This window comes from Megalopta genalis, chromosome 1, assembly GCF_051020955.1.
Source record: "Megalopta genalis isolate 19385.01 chromosome 1, iyMegGena1_principal, whole genome shotgun sequence".
In the NCBI taxonomy this organism is placed as follows: Eukaryota; Metazoa; Arthropoda; class Insecta; order Hymenoptera; family Halictidae; genus Megalopta; species Megalopta genalis.
The window spans coordinates 19,731,508-19,749,567 of NC_135013.1; the positions used below are offsets into that span (position 1 = coordinate 19,731,508).

The 18,060-nt window shown below is 34.1% G+C and overlaps 1 protein-coding gene across 8 annotated transcripts in view; it reads left to right on the forward strand.

The window, feature by feature from the left end:
* The first annotated feature begins 1,197 nt into the window (after window positions 1–1,197).
* The window catches only part of LOC117221495 (uncharacterized), a 49,357-nt gene continuing 32,494 nt past the window's right edge, over window positions 1,198–18,060 (forward strand). For 2 of the 8 annotated variants that reach the window (XM_033472510.2, XM_033472517.2), the window contains exons 1-2: window positions 1,222–2,168; window positions 16,643–16,997. The gene's annotated coding sequence lies outside the window, so the exon portion shown is untranslated. Of the gene's footprint in view, window positions 2,169–8,722; window positions 8,964–9,483; window positions 9,637–16,306; window positions 16,561–16,642; window positions 16,998–18,060 lie in introns of those variants that run through there. The other 6 variants (XM_076523120.1, XM_076523118.1, XM_033472511.2 and 3 more) reach the window with 5 other exon arrangements.

Here is an 18,060-nt window from a genome sequence, read left to right on the forward strand (position 1 = left end):
AATAATTTTATAATATAACATTTACGGATATCATAAAAATGGGAGTGAGAGACATCTATAACTGAAATCGGCAATTACTTAGTTGCCAACCCAATACATTCTCATTCATTCCGACAATTATGTTAAACAATTATCCGATAATAAGAAACATTTTTCTGAATAATAACGCTTTATAGTACTTTTATAGAACAATGATTTTGCGACCCATGTAAAATAGACTCATAGATAGATTCATGTAAAAATGTCTTGAACGAGCTTTCTGAGAAATTTTGCTGTATATTAGGTTGAGAATTATTTATATTTGGAATAAAAAGATAACGAAATAATTCACCATTTCAAATTGCTTTTATTTCAAATGCATCGATATTACTTTTACTTTCAAATAAGAGTTCGAAATGAATTATTTCAAATAGTAATTTCTTATTTTCCTTTCGAAAAAAATTTATCCAGGTCTGATCCTTAAAATACTTTTCATTCACTGTGCTGCATGTAAAAGAAGCTCATAATCTTCCTCTTCCAGAAGAAATTGCTGCATCACATAAATCCAAATAATTTGTTAAATTACAGTTGAAATTGCTGTCATGTTTGAGCAACTTTTTAACGAATTCTCGACCGAAAAATTTGTGCTTTAAAAGTACTATTAGAAAACTTTTAGAAGAAATATTAGATAGATATATTTCTACTATATTTCTATCTAATATTAGTTAGAAAGAAATATATATATAATATTCTAGCTAATATTAGATAGAAAGAAATATATTAGAAATATATCTATCTAATATTTCTTCTAAAAGTTTTCTAATAGTACTTTTAAAGCACAAATTTTTCGGTCGAGAATTTCTATCTAATATTAGATAGGAATATTTTTTCTACAGATTCCTGTGACAGATGATGCAGATCATCCGCGTTTCTCGTCGAATCTCCCAGTTCACCTGCATCAGCCAGACCCTCGATCTCCCCGAACATTGCGCAGGAATAAATGAAAGTATAATCGTCTCCTTCGCCTGGTGAACCGTCCGGTAAACAATGCCCGGGCCCGATCGAAAAAAAATGGTGGACGCTCTGGTGGAATGTTCCCTCGTTTCGAGGAAGCATTCCTCGCGAGCACCGTCACCTGCGGCCGGCTACGTCGCTGGGTTGTAGGCCCTCTGACACCTGGTGCCTCGACTTTGGTGAACACTTTGGTGGGGTCTCGGGAGTCTCTAGAGACGCGCGAAACCGGAGACCTCAGTTGTCACTGCGACACCAGCGGAGGAACGTTGCGTTGTTTATTCTTCTGTGAACAGATCGTCGCCTACCAAAAACACTCATCTTTTGCCCAGTGAACGCCTCGGTGAGCCGCAGTGTCCCGTAAAAAATCAAATCCGGGCCGTCGACGCGATCCCAGAGAATCCGTTTCGTAATCTGTGACGTTCATCCGCGAAAATCTCGTCTTTCGTAAAAAAAAAAAGAAAATCATCGAGCACAGCTTTCGGCGAAGAAGACATTGTCGGAGTTTTGGAAATCGTCCAAAATCTTCGGCGCTCGAGACTGTCGTCGTGGTACCAAATCGGCTACAGTTCCTCCGCGAGAAATAGCTCAGAGTTTCCCCGATGATCGATCGATATTCAGTGACGATGTTTCAAGGATAATATATTGTGGTGCAATTATAATCGTGCAAAACGGAGATCCCGATCGGCTTCGTTCGTGTGGAGTACAGCCTGCTGGTACCGCGATACTGATCACGAGGAAGCACGCAAGTTCGAACGCAACCTTGATCGATTTTTATTGCATCCGGCAACTGCCACGCTCCACGTGTTCGCTTGCAATTAACATTTATGGACGATCAATTACCGCGGTGTGTTTTCTTAGATATCTAGTTCACCAGTGCTCGCGGATAAAATTCTACCAGTTGATCGTCGTCGTTTCTCATAATACGTTGCTCCTTTTGTTTCGTTCGATTTCATAGGGCCGATTAGAGAGAGAGGAGTTTCGAAGAGTGAGCGTGCAGAACAACCGCGGCTTGAAAGAACTGCGTGGTTAGTTAGTGTGTTCGTTTAGTATTTTCACTTGAACCGGCGTCCACTTGCGTGACCCCAATAGCTCCGTGGGAATCGATCAAGTTGGCGAATCTTGCGCGTCGATGGATCTCTCGCGTTCCTTCTCGATCTTCTTTGAACATTCTTCAGGTATTTTCTCTGTTGTTTTACACGATCTTGATCCGCCGCTTGTTTATTCTCCGTAAGAATTGCGAATTGGTTAGGCTGGCGCGGTGTGGAGAGAAATTTATCAGAGCCGTGTAATGCAAACGTTTTCGCGTACACGCTAAGCCGACAGCTGTACTACCGTGTCATCAAAAACACATTTGGCTTCTGTGATAACGCCGGCATGATATTGTGCTCGGTAACTCGACGACTGTAAAACCGGCGTGTTATAAGCCTCGTTACAAGAAAAACAATGTATTGGGTTGGCAACTAAGTAATTGCCGATTTCAGTTATAGACGTCTCTCACTCCCATTTTTATGATATCCGTAAATGTTATATTAGAAAATTATTATTATTATTATTACTATTATGTTATGTATATCTTGTCATGATTTCTATTGGGTTGGCAACTAAGTAATTGCCGATTTCAGTTATAGACGTCTCTCACTCCCATTTTTATGATATCCGTAAATGTTATATTATAAAATTATTATTATTATTATTATTATTATGTTATGTATATCTTGTCATGATTTCTATTGGGTTGGCAACTAAGTAATTGCCGATTTCAGTTATAGACGTCTCTCACTCCCATTTTTATGGTATCCGTAAATGTTATATTATAAAATTATTATTATTATTATTATTATGTTATGTATATCTTGTCATGATTTCTATTGGGTTGGCAACTAAGTAACTGCCGATTTCGGTTATAAATGTCTCTCACTCCCATTTTTATGATATCCGTAAATGTTATATTATAAAATTATTATTATTATTATTATGTTATTTTTTATTATCCGTGGATGTTAGCAACTGGACAAATTGAATCCAGCGGTCGAGGAAAAGCGACCAGAATTGGTCAATCGTAAAGGTGTCATTTTCCAGCAGGACGATGCTAGGCCGCACACGTCTTTGTCCGCTCGGCAAAAATTGATGGATATTGGTTGGGAATCGATGTTACACCCATCATATAGCCCTGATCTCGCGCCATCGGATTACCACTTATTTCGATCCCTGGACAACTCCCTTCGTGGTAAAACTTTTAACGACGAAGACGCTGTAAAATCTCACTTAACTCAGTTTTTGGCCGAAAAGGATCAGACTTTCTACGAGCGTGGAATTTTCAAGTTGTCGGAGAGATGGCAAAAGGTCATCGGACAAAATGGGAAATACATTACAGATTAAACTTCGTTCCAAGTAAAAAATAATTTTTTATTTCATCGAACAAATCGGCAATTACTTAGTTGCCAACCCAATATCTGCTTCTTGATCGAACCGCTCGGCAAATTCGGAAAACGCGACACTTTTATAGTCGATTCGCGAGCTGCGAGAATTTTAACGGCATTTTAGGATCTGTATGCGCGTTTAAGTATATTGGAATATAAAGTAAATGAATAAATTATAAACGGGCCAGTGTTTAGTGCTTGTAACGTTAAAGAAAACGTTATAATAATTACATTCGTTATTATTTACATTTTTAACAGTTACGGGCAAGTGCAATATAAAACAGTAAGACAGAAAATACTAAAACGAAGAAGCTAGAAAAATGTTAAAGAATAATTCTAGTTAGCCCTCGTTTCCAACATTTGAGCCGTTTATTTTGAAAGTGGCCTAAGTCCATTTATTTGAAAATCCAGATATTTAAGGTTTTTACGTTTTAATAAATTTAAAAATATTGCTAATTGATAACATGGTGGCATAATATTTTTGTGTTCCTAAGGGTCACTACTTTCAGCTTTGCTGACATGAAATTATACGTATAACGTATAATATATATATTATATATTAATAATATAATATAAACATTATAACATTATTATTAAGTTATTATTAAATTTAATATTAATATAAACATTTTATATATATATATAATATAAACATTATAACATTATTATTAAGTTATTATTAAATTTAATATTAATATAAACATTAATATAATATATATTAATGTATAAGAAATGTGAATATTAAAATAGCTAGCTCGGTGTTCTTGAAAAATGATCTTATGCCAGTTTCAAAATAAACGGCTCAATTGATGGAGAAAATTTCTACATAGTGCAAAGAGCATGTAAAAGTTTAAATGTTCATTGAATGAAACGGCATAAAGAAACGGTGCAAAGAAAACTGTTTTAATGAAGCATTTAGCAGACGATCGGCAGCCGCGAATAAAACGACAAGTCTTCCGGTGGTGAACGAACGAAATATCCTTTTGATTGGTTGCCGGGATCGTTCAAAGGGGCCCCCCGTTCGTACAGTTGATTTCCGACTGAAAGGCATGAATGGATTTGGCGAATCGCATAATAAGCTGCTGGGCACGACGCGATATCGCTCCTAGACTTTCGATAATATGGTTCTCGCGCGATCATGAACCCTGGGAACGGTTTGTAACCGGAGAGTTTAATTAGAACAACCGCAGGTCGCACGTGCCGAACCCCACTTACGTTCGACAATGAGAACTGCTCGTTACGAAGTGCCAGTAATGTGCGAATTATTTGTTAATCTATTCTCTTTTTCTCTTGCATGGTGATTAATTATTATTTTTTTTATTATTCTTATTTATTTTTATTTATTATTTATTATCTTTTATTATTTATTTATTTTTATTATATAATTATATTTTTATTTTTTTTTATTATCATTATTATTTATTATATTATTATTATTGATTATTTTGCTGTTCGTAAAATTTTACTGTAACCAGGGAATTTTGAATTTATCAAAAGGAGAACATTTATAACCGAGTTTTCTGTTACGTATAATTCAGTAAACAAATAGTGGATCACGTACTGCTGATTCACTATTATAAATAGACGCGTTGATAACAGTGGTCATTCAAGAATTTATCGAGCGTTATGACGAAATAGTAATAAATACTTCTCATTGAAACTGAAGTCAATATTTTAGCGAAGAAGAGTTCTCGGCTTTCCTTCGAAATTTTATTGTTAGGGTAAGTGCGGGTATTACTGCGGACGCCCCAAATACTGCGGCATTTTACAAAAGTAATACAATTTTATAGCGTGTAATCTTCTACAAATGAATCTCATAATTTTTTATATGTTTAATACTGCTAATTTATGACATACAAGTAACAGCAATCGCAGTTTTCATTCATTTATTGACTTTCAATATTCGGAAGCTTATGAAAACGTTGAGTTTTATGAAATACTCGTAATGGCTGCTACAAATGCTCACTCGAAAAGCATTTCTATTTTGATAATTAATAGTAAACTATTCATTTTAACGTTATTTTTCGATAAAGTAATCATCGTTTTGATAAAAAATCAACATACACTGTCACTATCATCTATCCTGAAATATTACTTACTAGCACAGTATTTGGCGCATAGTTTTTTACTATGTGTACATTACTGCGCTGCTTTACTGAACTGTGAAACCTTAACCTGTACAGTGCAGTTCTCGATGAGCCGAAGCGACACGCTTGATCGTAGGGTACCTATACCTAATTTGTAAAGTGCTATAGTGAGAACATCTTGATTCCTAGGAATTGTAATTTAAATTGCGTACATTTAAAAGAGAATGGGTTATGTCGACCTTGACACGCAGTGATCGAAACGTCCGCAATATTTGGCTCGCAGTAATACATACATAACCGCAGTAATATCTGCACACGTATAGTTTCCTTACATTACGCTTTTCAATGAAATTTGTACTTTCAGAGATCCAATATTTTAAGAAAAGTAAATATTCAAGTTAAAGAATAATAGGTATAGCTCAAGTTGTCAATTTATTGGCGTAAAAGGTCTTATTTTCTCTGTCAAAGATCGCCTTCATCCTAGACGCAATCTTTTTGAAAATTCTGATTTCGTCATTTATTTACATTTCAATGTCGACACTTACTGGTTTCGAATTATATAAATTTTGTACAGTTACAAACAAAATTCGAATTCTAGAGCATTAATCTTGAATCGGTTATAATATAATATTATAGCTCAAGTCGTCAATTTATTAGTATAATAAGTCTTATTTTCTCTGTCAAAGTTCGCCTTCATCCTAGACGCAATCTTTTTGAAAATTCTGATTTCGTCATTTATTTACATTTCAATGTCGACACTTACTGGTTTCGAATTATATAAATTTTGTACAGTTACAAACAAAATTCGAATTCTAGAGCATTAATCTTGAATCGGTTGTAATATAATATTATAGCTCAAGTCGTCAATTTATTGGTGTAATAGATCTTAGTTTCTCTGTCAAAGTTCATCTTCATTGATAAACCGCAGTAATACTTACATTTACCCTATCTGTTTCACTGTGAATCGCATCCGATTCCCGGTCTACTTATTATAACAAAGCGAAGATAATCGCAGTCCTTTCTCTCAGCCGATTAAAAATGCAAATCCGAGTGTGGCTCGATCGCGTATCGTTCCATTCGAATTATGAAGTGTGTCTACACGTGGCAATTATATGGGCGGCCGATGGAATTTCTATGAGCTCGGTTGCTAAATCAAGTTCGCAGGATTGCACGCGATAGACAGCTATCCAACGGGATCCGCGGCTTCATTTTTTACGGTGCTACACATTGCGATTGGGTAACTTCATTTTAATTGGCACATGTCGGTGCGTGTCTGTCGCTTCGTTTCAACGACATCTTTACATATTATATATGCGATCAGCACGTTCGATTGCAATGTTCTGTTTAAGATACACTCTGTTTAAGGGAACTACTAAACATTAAAATTGATATGAAAAAAGCAAATAACTTAACAAATATTCACCACAATTATTTTACTCTGTCGGTAGCTATTTTATTAAAACGGTGGATTTTAAATGCTTTGGAAATATTTTATAGAATCGTGTATATTAGCGTACGAGATTATTAAACGACAATATAATAATAAAGTTTGTAATACAATTCAAATTCAATGTACGTGTGCAACAAGTAGAATGCAAATCTTTCAAACAAAATTTTTCTGCGCCAGTTTTGAGAAACGGGAGCGACATAAAAGTTTGTTGCTCTTTTCAAAAAATTTTTATAAAACAAAACCGACACATCAATATCTTGAATATATATATATATATATATATATATAATTTTATATATCTTTTATATTTGAATATCTTATATTCAATATCTTTTATATTTCACTTCTTCATTTTGTTCATAAATGTAAAAAATCTGCTGTCCAGTGACTTTTTGCAATCGAGTGGTGACTTTTTTCGTCATTTCCAATAATAGCAAAATTTAAGAAAAGTACTTTAGTCTTTGTCTAATAGACTAATCCTTATATCTTCTAAGAAAAAAATTCAAGTCGTTTAGTCCAGTTTTAAAAAGGTTATAAATATAATGTAATAAAAAAGATAAATAAAATAAATATAATAAAATGAAATAAAATATGATATAATATAATATAATATAATAAAAATAAATAAAAAATAAATATAATAAATATATAATAATATAAAAAGGTCCACATACATTTATCCCACACTATATATTATATCACGTTCCAAAATAATTTATGAAAAACTGTTATATACGAGTCACAATTTTGCATTTACGATTACAACAATGGCTTCGAATGCAAACGGTTTGTTACGATTGAATTACGAGGTAATAATCAATTGTCACAGATCAGGGCAGATCAGAAGTGATCTCAATGAAGCTTTTAAACATTTCATTAACACGTTCCGTGCCGAGCTTCTTTTACTCGAATCTTCACACTTTGATATTTTACTAAAACTTGATGTATTACGTGCAATTATTAATTCTCGTACACATAACAACGTAACAAAAACTTATCAACGCCCATTCTTGCGGTGGAAATTGATTCTTCGGTTCTAAATTTCTTGTAAACAATTTGTTCAATTCACTAAGTAAACATGCAAGCGTGTACCATCGATGGTACACGTGGCACGGAACGTGTTAAATGTGTCAAGAAGCGCCAACTAAAAAATGATCGTACGAACGAGAGCTCGTAAGGAACAGCTCGCAAAAATTAACCACGACCAGAAAGCTCGCAGAGAATGCCCCGTTCAGAAAAAGACGCATACGCTGTCCGCGTTAATGAAATTTCGGATCCCATCGGGAATGGTTGCATGAATAATTGGATCGGTAAGAATGAAACAAATAGAATGGTTCGCTGATCCGGCGCAGCGGAACCGCCCCGGCGCGTATGTTAATGCAATTACGTTGCAGGGGCTAACAAGTTGCCCCACTTGTTTAACGTAACGACGCGTACGATCGCGATTCGAACGTTCCGTGATTACCGTCACTCGAATCGATTGTGCTTTCCGGTGCCGTGCGTCTCAAGTATGCAGAAACAGGTTTGTTTAACAACAATTGACGCGACGGGACGCGACGCGGCGCGGCGCGGCGCGATGTCGTAAACGTTACACCGTCCTGCCGCACGCTCGTTAATGGCTGTGCGCCAATTAATTTATTATTGTTTACGAGCAGAAATATTTTTCCGACGGTTGGTGGTCTTGTTAACCGACGCAATCGCTTCAGAAAACCGGGTATTTTCTACGTTCGGACGGTTGCATAATTTTATGAATTTCTGGTTCCCACCGTTGGCAACTGGTCGGTTTTGGCAGACGTGGCTGCGGTACCGCGTATCGCGCAAATAGAAACAGTCTCGTTCGGATCCGTCGTGTCGGAATAATCGAGGAATGTCGATGTTGATCTTGTGGACAATCGATAATTATCGCGGACAGTGGCTACCGGAACGTGTGACGATTTTTACGAAACGGAAGGATCAAGTGGAAGGGAATGGAAGTGGAACGGAAGTGGAAAGAAATTGATAATGAAGGATACAGTTACGTGTGTACAACGAGACGTTTAAACATTTGGACGGATATGAGCCGTTTATTTTGAAAGTGGCATAAGTAATATACTTAATATATATTATATATATATATATATATTATAATAATATAATATAATAGTAATATAATATAATATAATATAATATAATATAATATAATATAATATAATATAATATAATATAATATAATATAATATAATGTAATGTAATGTAATGTAATGTAATATAATATAATATATCATATAATATTATTATATTTATTATTATTATATATATTATATAATATTACATAATATATATAATAATAATATTTAATAATATATATTAACATATATTAATATATATATACTTAATATAATTATACATAACTTTCGAGAAGATTTACTTGTATTTGTTACCTCAGGATACTGATATTTTCCTCAGTATAAATAATTTCGTATAAACATTAAAAAATTACGGTAAAGTGACTTATGCCACTTTCAAAATAAACGGCTCATATCGCGCATAGTGGTTTTGGGAAATTATTGGAATGCGTGGCTTTCTTGACTGCGCGGAAGTGAAACGAAATTGGAAATGAAAGATAAAGTTACATGCACGATGAAACGTTTGAAAACTTATAACGTTTACTTGCTTAACAATCCCTTTTCTGGACAGTTCTTAGAAGGTAAATTAAAGATTCTTTGATAAATTGTTCAGCAACAGTGGCAATGCGATTTGCAACGAAACAAATAGTCCCGAATGCAGTATTATCTCCGAAATTGTTAGTCGCGAGAAAACAATTGCAAATTCTCCGTAATTTTCCTTCAACTTCTAAACAAAAATGGACAATTTGGGAAGAGCGATTATTCGAGTCTCGCGGCTCATTTTCACGGTTTCCGATTGTCAACAACTATAAAAACGAGCCGCAAGGTTCGAATAATCGTATCTCCTCTTCTAAAATTGTCCACTTTTGTTTACAAACCGAAAGAAAATTAGGAAGAATTTACTGTAGGCCCCTTTTAGTAAATTCAGCGCAGTCATTGATGAACAAGTTTCCGGTAAAAGGAACGTCAACGATCGAGTACTAAAAAGTGCAATGAACGCAGCTGTGTACACATCAAATAGCAAACATCAATCCCTCGCCAGTGAAAACACAAAAAACTAATAATATGTAAGAAACGTACTACGAATTATTATATCCACAAGAATCAGAATCGGTGCAGTACTACCTTTTATATTAATTACACTTTCCGAGGTGATTATACACGCCGGCTGTCATTTTTCCATTCGCCGTGCGAACGCTCGCAGTTTCTTGAAGAACATTACAGCAATTAACTGATCGTTATCTAGTAAAAAGATTACTTACATGGGAGCAAACCTAGTGGAAGAGAGGATATATAAGCGGATACGAAAGATAGTGATTTCGCCGTAAGTCCACAGCCTCGTTATTAATTCTTTTGTTTTCGAGATCAGCCGACGGACGTGAAACTCGCGAGTTTTCTAGAATTCGCGGTTCACGGATTTTTCATAAAATGCGATCTCCACTGTTTGTTTTTCAAATTTTAGAAAATCGTTTAACCGTGCGCGCACTATAGCGCATACTGCGATTAAGAGAAATATAACCGGGTAAAAGTTCCATTACTTTCTAATTCCAAACGGTAGCCTTACACCGGCTGAGCTGAAATTAACAAGTTGCAAGAGATACAATTGCGTTTTAGGCACACAATCTACAGTTGTACCGTGGAGTATTCTAAACAGCCTGGTTCTACATACGCGCGTGATGTATTCACTTGCATATACGTTGCTTCATTTTCTTTATGTGCGCATTAGAAACGCGCGCTTTAGCCGTTTATGTAAACGTTTTCGAACACGTCAGAATAGCGCCAGTTAAGGCTTTCGAAAATACTCTCGGAAACTTTCAGATCTGTATGTGTGTTGCAACACATTTTGATCCGAGATTATGAGACCTTGTGCATATAACAATATAATATTCTAATTTCTTACCAAGATTTTTACTGTTGAAGATTGTTAAACCTTCGAGTCAATTCGACGTACACGCTATATTGGTTACATATTGTAATTGCTGTAATAAATTATGGTACAAAAAGTTAAAATCAAAGATAAGACACGCATTTTTTGTTTATAAAATATAATATATATTAATATATATAATATAATATAATATAACCATTTTGGTAATATATAGATATAGATATATTATATATATAATATATAGATATATTAATATATCTTCACGACTCTAAAGTTACCAAAATGGTTATATTATATATATTATATATTAATATATTTTTATTATATATAATAAAAAAATATGTATATTATATATTTGATTAATATATCTTCACGACTCTAAAGTTACCAAAATGGTTTTCTTTTCTACGATTTTAAATATGTCACGATAAAAATAACTCATTTCCCGCGAATTAATTACTGTCTGTTAATGAAAGAAATTTCTCTTTTTTTCGCGAAGATTCGCAGTCTAGCGATTAAGAATTTTGTATTTCAGTGCCGATCGTACGCCGCGCTAGATATCGCGCCATAAAATTGAATTCGATCGATCGTCGAAGCTGCTTAAATCGCAACTTCGATCGCATTTTTCTACGCACTTGGCATTCAACGGCTATGAGCGACGCTTTACTTTCACGTCGCGAGATCCCGAAGTTAATACCCCGACGATGTTGCGCAACACGCCGCGCAACGTAATGAAACCGTGGCGCGTCGTGGTTCTAAACACAATGATGTGACCTACCTATCGCAGGGCCGGCGGTGTTCGTGTTACTACTGGAAATAAGTCATTTCTCTATTAAGCCTCTTTATGCGGCGCTCACAGTCAGCCCCGCCGAGATAGGCGGGGGGGTTTAGTGAACTCCGGACCACACTCGGGAATGCCCGGAAACTGAGCCTCGTAATTGGACCGCGATTCTTTCAGCACTTGTCCGCGCGTGCAAAATTTTACAATATTTCTTCTTCAATATTTTCGTAACGAGTCGTCGTCCTATTAATGACGTTTTCTTTCGCTCTGATTTTCGTAAAATTATATAGCATATAATTATATAATAATATATTTAATTATGATACTATATAATTATATATAATATTATATTATCATATAATAATAATCAATATTATATCAATATTTTCGTAACGAGTCATCTTCCTATTAATGACTTTTTCTTTCGCTCTGATTTTCGTAAAATTATATAGCATATAATTATATAATAATATAATTAATTATTATATTATATATATTATATTATATATATATATATATATATATTATATTATATATATATATATATATATATATATATATAATTATTATTATATATAATATTATATATTATATATATTATATAATTAATAGTTATATAATAATAAATATAGCATATATATACCATAGAATTTTTCAATTTATAATCATAGCTTATATTTATTGCAATTGTATCTCAATCTTTTTGTTGCCGTTTTCTGTAAAATCTTAGAAATATTAGAACAGAATGTCGTTATACATTTTTTTAATTCGCGGTTAATTTGAACGTATTTCTTTGAGAGAACGCTATACTGTAGATCGACATGCTTGTCGTCGCCAGAAGTCACTGGGCAGTGAAAATGTGTCGTTTCTAGTCGTTAGAAAAATGACAGTGGTCTATTTGTTTTATTTATAATTTTGTAAAGACATTCAACATTCCAATCTTGAACATCCTGCGTGGCCTAGCATAATTACTTAATCATCTCATTAAACACGATTTCTAAGGGAGAATATGCGCATGCTGAAACAAGTGTTAAGTCAACAGTGATTTATATATTTATGGGAAAATGAGGCAGCGTAATTTAGTGTAGGCGAAAATTTGCAATAATTGAGGAATAACAACATACTACTTTCGAGACGTGAAAATTGTTAAAGGTTGATCGAAATGTATAGCTACCTCCCGTGATTTGCAACGAAGATAGATAATTTTTATACTGCACAAAGATCCGATTCGGTAATGATATTAACACTTCATATACCGAGAGCCTGTTAACTGTAAAAAAAGCTCGATGATTGGTTTTCGAGTACTTCAGAAACAGTTGACACATAATATTAATATCAATAATATTGTAGTTGATAATATTATAATAACATTGTAGTTTATTAATATTAATGTTATCGTAGCGAGTACAATATTAAATAATATTGTAGTCGCTTTAATATCAATAATTAATAATAATATCAATAATATTGTAGTTGATAATATTATAATAATATTGAAGTTTGTTAATATTAATATTATCGCAGCGAGTACAATATTAAATAATATTGTAGTCGCTTTAATATCAATAATTAATAATAATATGAATAATATTGTAGTTGATAATATTATAATAATATTGAAGTTTGTTAATATTAATATTATCGCAGCGCGTACAATATTAAATAATATTGTAGTCGCTTTAATATCAATAATTAATAGTAATATCAATAATATTGTACTTGATAATATTATAATAATATTGAAGTTTGTTAATATTAATATTATCGCAGCGAGTACAATATTAAATAATATTGTAGTCGCTTTAATATCAATAATTAATAATAATACCAATAATATTGTAGTTTATTAATATTAATGTTATCGTAGCGAGTACAATATTAAATAATATTGCAGTCGCTTTTGACCACTTTTTATTAACCGAGAACCTGTTAACTGTAAAAAAAGCTCGATAATTGGTTTTCGAGTACTTCGGAAACAGTTGACACATAATATTAATATCAATAATATTGTAGTTGATAATATTATAATAATATTGTAGTTTATTAATATTAATATTATCGTATCGAGTATAATATTAAATAATATTTTAGTCGCATTTGACCAATTTTTCAAGAAATATTCAATTGTCGATCTTCGGTTTTGTAAATGTTAACGAAGGAATTTGTGATTAGAACGAAAAACGGAAATGCTGTCCGCGGAGAGCACGTTGGCTCATGGGAATTCACGGGCAGGCATTATCATAGCATCCTGTCGATAAAAAGTTGGCCGAGTCACCGGGACAAATTAACATACCACGACGCAAACGCACACGGGTACACAAAACACTTCCGTCTTTTTTTGCTGCGTCTGCGTGGCGCTCTCGACGTTCTCTAAATTGCTTTCTTGATACGAAATTCAAGTGCGCCGTACCGCCGGCAACACTTTCTACCGCGCGGTAACTTGCAAAAGCGAACTCGATTCCCCACACGTAATTTCCTGCGTGCATGATCCGTTCGTTTTGCGCTCGCTTTCTGAAATCATTGCGAAACGCCGCCGCCTCGTAACGCCAGATATTCGTATCTGGAGCACGGGATTAAAACGCGCATGTCTCTCCAGCACCGATATTCTCGTGCTGGACAGTCTTTGTCGAGCGATTGCCGGGTCCTCAACGACCCGAGCTGCCCGGAATTTCGATCAGGATTGAGCACAACGTGCACAGTTGATCGTGCTAGAACTCAAGAACGCGAGTTTTATTATTTATATTAATAATTAATAATTAATTTATATAATATATATAAATATAATTTATTATTTATATTAATAATTAATTAACCCCTTAACGCGCAGAAAAGTATTAACACGGGCGAAGTGTTAATAAAAAACAGTACGATGGGTACAAAATTCGATCTGCAATGCGATTCAATATTCACTATAATTATTTATCCACTATTTTTATTGAATTTTTAGTAATTTTTGCATCTTTTTTACATATTTATTGAAATTAAGGTCCAAATATGTATTTTCTTACATAAAAAAAATTGATTTTTTTTGGTCGGTTTTTTTTTTTAAATTGTGCATTAAGGGGTTAATATATAATATATATAAATATAATTTATTATTTATATTAATAATTAATAATTAATAATTAATTTATATAATATATATAAATATAATTTATTAATTATTAATAATTAATTTATATAGTTTTTTCTCTATATATATCTTGGGAAATCATTTCGAAAGTCTGACATCGGAGCCGTTGAAATTTCCTCGATAAATGATTTACGCGAATGCTGAAAGAATGAATCGATATAAGATACCGCGGTGTTCGCCAGGCCATCGGGATTGCGAAAGTTAAGCGGCACGGGAATTTCAACACTTTCGATGCAACGAGGATGATGACGATCGTGATTTCCTTGACGTCCGAAGATAATTAAACGCTTCCTAGAACTATTTAATCTTACTTTGTACTTTGTGAAATAATTCACATGTTTTCTGTATCGCTCTTCGACCTTTCGTTATTAGTGTCCACGACAGCGCATTTACGATACCTGCGAATAAATGAAATATAAAAGCAAGCTTTTCCAAATCGTACTCCCAATTCCATTTTTAAATCATTATTCCACGAAAGAAAGAAAATTGCACAAAGGTCTACAGTATAGCTAGGAATGCACAAAACTTGGTTCATTCGAATATTATATATTATATATTATTTTTAATTATTATATATATATATTATATATTATTATATAGATATATAGATATATAAACGTGAAATATAATATATAATATATAATGTTATATTATTATATTATTTATATATTATTATATATATTATGGAGGACTGACGTGTTTAATTATTGACATTTTTAATTATTATATATATAGATATATATATATTATATATTATTATATAGATATATAGATATAGAGATATATAAACGTGAAATATAATATATATATATATATATATATATTATATTATTATTGTATATTATTATATAGATTATATATATATATATATATATATATATATATATATATATATATATATATTATATGTATATATATAATCTATATAATAATATACAATAATAATATAATATATATATATTACATATATTATTATATAGATTATATGCATATATTATTATTATATATTATATATTATATTTCACGTTTCATCGTCATTTATATCACGTTTAGATCAATAAGTTACGAGAAAACATTTCCACATTTTATTCCTAATTCCCCAAAAAAAACAAGCTAGAGGAAGAAGAAATTGTAAAAAAATTCCTAATCTAGCTACAATCGCGCAAAGCTCGGTTCGTTCGAATACAGGGTGCCCCAAAATTATTGTACAAGCGGAAAATGAGGAGTTCCTGACGTCATTCGAAGTAACTTTCTCCTTTGCAAAAATGCAATCCGCGGCTTCATTCACGAGTTATTAAAGAAAATCAGTGACCAATGAGAGGCGAGATCAGTGAGCGCCAGGCGGTCGAGCCTGTTCGAAGCCCAGTTCAGCCGATTGGCTCGGCCGCATGGCGCTAACTAATCTCGCCTCTCATCGGTCACTGTTATTCGCTAATAACTGATAAACAAAACCGTGAAATGCATTTTCACTAAGGAAAAAGTTGCTTCAAATAATTTAATAATTAACAATTCAGGGACACCCTGTATGTCTCGCCGCATCTCGCGAAAGCATCGAAGCCCGACGCATTTCCCTATCGACGCCATAACGGTTCCAAATTAACTGGAAAGCCCCGCCCCCCCCCCTCCTCCCTCCCGAACCGCGGAATTCCCGAAGCGGCCTGAATGATGCACGAACCGTTCGATGCGTCGATGCAGCTCGACGGGTAATTGATACAAATCGGCCCGATCGGGAAGCGAACTCGGTGCAACATATTCCCATGCTGACGATGCCGCTCTATTTTTCAGAGGTTTACGGGGTGACGGATGACGGGCGCACGTGACCGGGCCACGTGTACCGCGCATCGGAGAAATCGGTCGCCGCCGATTACCCGGCGGGATCCTCCCGGTGTGCTTCTCTGCTCCTGGGTCATCGGAGAGCCTGACGCGTGACTTACGACGCGTCGTTCGAGATTAAGAGAAATTTCCCTTCGCGACTGCGAAGTCACGCGCACCCGGGGACCGTAGTTTCGAAGGGAGATCATAGTGAGTCACAGCGCGCAGGTGTACTTCCGGGAAGTTGAAGATTTGCGGTCGAACCACGGTGATCTCGCGTGGTTTCTCTCGCTTGGATCTTGATACGAGCTGACGCGCGGGAACACAGGTAAATATAATGCGGGAGTACCGGCGTAATTATCTACAGGGTGTTCCATATTTTGAAATGTTCAAGGCTCGAATCTGAAACTTTGAGACGGTTGTTGATTAGGTTCGTTCGTAGCTTCGTGTAATCATTTTTTGATGTTATTTCTTCTACGCGCGGAACGCTTACGCATTTACGTTTATTATTTTAATTGATTGTTTTAATTTATTATTTTATATTACGCTTATGCATTTGCGAAGCTTTGTGAAGAGACTGGAAAAATTTAAGAATCTTGTCACGCTGTTTTTAACGCGTTTAGAATATTAGAAGGGGAAATACATCTTCATTTAACACTTGTTTCGTACAATCCGTGCAGACAATTTTTACGCTTTACATTGAAATCCGTACTCTACTTGTGCTAAAGAAGTTGCGATAATAACTAGCTGGATTATCTTAGTTTAAATGAGCGTGCAGATTTTGGTAAGATAGTATCGCGAATATATTCAAAAAATTTCCCTTCGACTTCAGCTTTTATTTTATTATATTTTAATTTTCGTACATTTCGTTGTCCTCGATTCATAAAGTTTTCAAAGTTACAACGATCATTAGCAACTGCGCTAATATGAAAACATTTTAATAGAATTTATTAACGAATGAATTTGTTTTTTTTTCAACGAGTTACTGTTTTGTTCGTGTTGCAAGATGTACTTTTTTAAAATGTCGCATCATTGATAATGCGATTGTAATTCATTTAATGCTCTGCGACGACGAGAACTTTTTGAAGAGGAGAAAATATTCACCTGAAAGAAATAGTTTATTTATCGCAGTATTAAGTAATGAGGAAAATGAATGATCTTTTGTTCACGATGTGTACATGACCAAAACATTAAAGTGAAAAGTCGGAATGGCTGAAGCATTGTCCAACAATTAAATGATTCATCCCCCACACAGTCAGTTTTACTCCAACGTGGCTCTTCATTCTATAAAATGATCGAATGAAATTCCTCAATATACCACGTAGCACTACCGGACCATGAGTCATTAGGATGATAAATGCGTGGCTAGATTTTGTTCCCAGAAACGGACA